General features: G+C 37.0%; 1 pseudogene; it reads left to right on the forward strand.

Annotated features, from left to right (window-relative positions):
* The first annotated feature begins 1792 nt into the window (after nucleotides 1-1792).
* Nucleotides 1793-2390, forward strand: LOC123817539 (annotated as a pseudogene).
* Nucleotides 2391-4697: the final 2307 nt, after the last annotated feature.

Below are 4697 nucleotides of genomic sequence, written 5' to 3' on the forward strand. Positions count from 1 at the left end.
TACAAGAACAACAGCACATGGCTGTAATGCATCTGGTATGAAATACTCAAGAACGCTATCTCAGTTTTTTTAAAAGCTAATTACACTTCACATTTTCATTTCAAATTAACTTACACAAGATACCTTTGTTTTCTGTTTGTATTATTTAAAAAAAAATTTGAAAGGAAAAATTTTAATTTGCTTACAAGAGTGAAAGGGGTATTGTGCTAAGTGTTTTGCCTACTCATAATTTCAAATATCCAGATAAGAACCACAAGTGGCCTCAGCTTTAATTTCACACCATTGTTGCTTTAACCAGTGTCCTTTTTTTAATTTTATTTTAATCATTGTTCAAGTACAGTTTTCTCCCTTTTACTCCCAATCCAGCCAACCAGTGTCCTTAATACTGAACTTCAGTGCTGAATCATTAATGACTCAGAGGTTTATAAATACCATTACCTGAATCACTTGGAGTTTTCTTTAGAGGTCCCTACTTCCTTCTCTAAGTTTCAATTAGACCTGACCCTGAAAGGGGAATATGTGACCAGTTCACTTCCCACACTGGTGGGGCTGCTAAGTCTCTATGATATATATAACACATTTATAAGAAGGAACGTTCTAAAAATAAGCTTATTGCACTCTCATTCAATTCACTAAATAACCGATGTAACTTGAAGACAGTAAGTGACACTCATCAGTTTTCTCTAACCCCTTACTAAATGTCAGAAAGAACTGAAATATTCTAAACTAGGACGCTACTCTTAATTTCTTAAAAATAAATTAGAATGCACACATTTTTATAGAAAAAAATGTGGGTGGGGATAGGACAGAGAGGGTAAAGGAGGTCAAATATATGGTGATAGAATACTAGACTTTGGGTGGTAAGCACACAATGCAATATACACATGATATATTATAAATTGTATACCTGAAATTTATATAATATTATTAACCAACATTACCCCCAATAAATTTCATTGAAATTTTTTAATTAAAAAATTTTTAAATGCTCCAGAAATAATATAAGTATATAACATTCATAATCTAAACTTCATGTTGTAGCAATGATTAAAAGACAACACTGAAAAAGATAGCTAAGGTGACAAGTTGAAAGCAGCTGAAATGTGACTGCTGGTACATGAAATCACTTCAGTAAGGGATTTAGTTAAGGAATAGGGAATGAGGAAATATTGATATAATGTACAAGTCAACATGGTTAGAGTCAATTCATTATCTGTGCTTACAATAATGTACAGCAGCAAAGATAATCCAAAAATCTTTCATATTTGCTTTTGTATTATATTATTTGCAACAGATTTATCTTCCTACTATATTTAAGTTTTGGGTATTCATCACCTGATGGATGGGGGAAGACACCCAACAGCATCCTCAAGAGCACAGGGAAGCAAGGGAGATAATATTTTTCCAAAGATATTCTGCAAAATTATTTATGTCTGTAAGTAAGTAGCAGGTGAGGCCCAGAATGCTAAGAGCATGGAATGAGGCCAATCACAATACTTGATTATTTTGCAGTTCATCACCCAGCCTCCAGGGGCCTAGGGAAAAGCAGGGTTTCACACATGCCTACTCACCACATTTACTCTCCTTTCCTCCAGGCAAATACCCACCCTCTAGAACTATTGTGGTCAGAGCATTGTGGATCACAAGCTTCAAAAAAGGAGAACTCGTCTGCTGAGCAGCCCATGCCAGAAAGTCCCACCTGAGTCCTGGGTGTGAGCCTCATGGGCTTCTTTGGGACTAGAAAAATCCTGAAGCCAGAAGTTACCTACATATGCTTTGGGACATGCTTTAGATGCTTTTTTTTTTTTCTGGGAGCCCTGCAACTATCCTCAAAATTCAATGTATTATAGAGCAGACCTATGGCCAATGGTGGCAGAGTCTACACAGAGCTCTGCTTTAGGGTGTTCTGGGAAGAACCTTTCAACTTATTGACTATTCTGGTCAATAGACTGTATAGCTCATTATGCTTTTGAATACCTTGGTAATGTCTGTTATGAGTTCTGGACATCAATGGAACCTACAATTCAAAACTCAGATATCATCTTTGCAAAACATCTTAGTTAACATTTTCATGGTGTTCGAAGAGGTGATATTGTGACTACAAAAAATCCAAGTGATCCAAAAATCAAACATTTGTAAACGAGTAATTGGTTTAAAAGGAGACAAAATCCTTACCAACCATCCATTAGTTTTCTTTAAAAGCCATAGTTATGTGTCAACAGATCATGTTTGGTTAGAAGGTGATAACCCACAGAATTCTACAATTCCAAGTACTATGGACCCATTTCACATGGATTAATAAGAGGACATACTTCTTTGAGATTTGGCCTCTGAGTGATTTTGAATTCCTACATGATAATCCTAATGGCCACAGATTTTCTGATGATTAGCAAGCATTTATTCTTTTGACTTAATTTTTATCTCCTGTCCAAGTGACTTTATTCTTGCCAATAAAACCATGTACTTACCAATAAAATAATTACCATTCAATAAAAAAGAAGCACCCTCAAATTTGGGGGACAAGTCCAAGGACAGTTAATAGGAATTAATTGAAAAATAAATTAGCTAAGCCACATGCTGAGAGTGACTCAAAGAAATAATTTTCAGAGTAATCTTTGCAATTCTTAGGAAGAAGATGAACTACAATTTATGAATATTTCTCTGTAATCTTTTAAATTCTAGGGAAGATGGCAATGAAACAACTAGTTTGAAATCTGAAGCTGAGGGTCATTAAAACTGATTAAATTTAGTTTTAAATCCTAGCTCTAGACATCACCTCTTTCTCTATGTATATACCCCTCAGAAACCCAGTCTTTCTCCCAATAGTCAACACTGGTATCAGCAGAAGACCTGACTAACAGTCACGTGTCCAGACCTCTAGCAGGCTAAAGATAGCATCTTGACCTAAGCTATGTTTTAGTTCCTGTGCCCTTGGGTGTAGCAACCCTCTGGCTACTTTCCCATGAAACTAGACACCAGAGGGACACTAGAACAGACCTCAGAGCTGTCCTCCAGGCTTGAAGAAATGATTCATCAGCCTTACCTGACTGCCAACTAATCAGCTCTAAGCAGGACCCCAAAACCCTAACCCACAGTGTCTTGTTATTTTTCCCTGTATATTCTGTTACCTACACACCATTGGGGTGTTCAGGCAGGCTTTTGAGCATTAGCCTCTGGTTCTCCTGGGTGGCACCATTCATAATAAAATAACCAATCTTTCTCCACTGCAATTCTCAGTGTCTGGTGTTTAGCTCTGCTAGTGCCAGGTGGACAAACTCTTTCTATCCTGTAACAAATTCTTCATCCAGAAACAGACAAAATCATGAAAGTAAAATACCAAAAATACCTCCTCAGTGCTGAAAGTAAAGCATGCTGTTGACAAACAGGTAAGATCATCTGATCTCTTAAGTAAAGGAGAAACAAGATCAAAAGATCTCACCAATCACCAACTCAAATTCCCTACCCTGGAAGCTATGGGAAGAAAGCAAATCAGATCTTGACAAATATCACCAGTGATCACTAATGATGAGGAATGAGGGCACGAGGTGAGAGCGGGCAATGGACAGGACAGATTCAGAGGCTACAGGAGCAGGACAGAAAAAACAAACGTAGGTACAACAGAAAACCACACAGCAACGCAGCGTCCTGACTACCCAGTTTCTCAGAAGCAGCATATTCTGATGAATAGAAGCACTTTTGTAAAACGGGGAAGGAGGCTGGACCTTCAACACCACTCTCAAAGGGCTAGAAAGTCCATCAGAAAGGTGAAGACCACTTCCCAGAGGCACTTTTTCCATTGGAACTAAATGCAGCATATGTTGGAGCAGGACCAGCAGTGAAACTCTGCTAGCTCCAAGTTTCCTCTCATCCAAAATTTTACCTACCTGGCTTCTTCCTCCTGATATATTAAATACATTCCCAAACTAGAGATAATTTGGACACTGCAAAGGGATAGCTCTCTACAATGACAACTAACTAATGCAATTTGATGGGTAAAAGTCCCAGAGAAGATTCCAGAGAAAGCTATACCCATCCTATGCACTTGAAGTAGAGCCCACGCTGAACAAAAACTTAAATGTAAAAAATTTGGCTTCTGGCATGATAATTTCAACAGAGTAGAAACACAACTTCTGTGAAAATATATGGATGCTCCTAACATCCTGACTCATAGTCAACTCCAGTTTCCTCTCTAACTTATTCAGGTTGCTGAATGATCAAATCAGTAACATTATCCAATGACATCTGACACTCCAGGTTATCTATGAGAAAATAATTTTTGAATAACAGACTGGAGTCACTCATCATCTCTGCAACATTAAATTCCAAAAGAAAAGGGAATCACATTAATTTTTAAGGGAAATAGCCAAGACTCATGAGTTCTATAACTCAGTTAGACATAAAGAAAAATCTTTCATATAGAAATAAGGAAAAACCTTAACAAATTTTCAAATCTTCAGGAAGTGTACAAACTATACACTCTACTTGGAAAAACTACATGATGATATATACAGTGGCAAAGAGGAGGTACAGATAAAAGCATCACAGAAGGAAATGCAGTGGCATGAAAGGCCCAGACACATGAGTTAAAATGCATAACCAAATTGAAATGACTTGGCAAATAAGATTATAAAACAAGATGCAAATATAATTCTTGAAAGAAAAGATAACTTAAGAAGAATAATGTTTTAACCATTTAG

The sequence above is a fragment of the Phyllostomus hastatus genome, unplaced genomic scaffold (assembly GCF_019186645.2).
Source record: "Phyllostomus hastatus isolate PE091 unplaced genomic scaffold, TTU_PhHast_1.1 phas_contig_113, whole genome shotgun sequence".
NCBI lineage: Eukaryota > Metazoa > Chordata > Mammalia > Chiroptera > Phyllostomidae > Phyllostomus > Phyllostomus hastatus.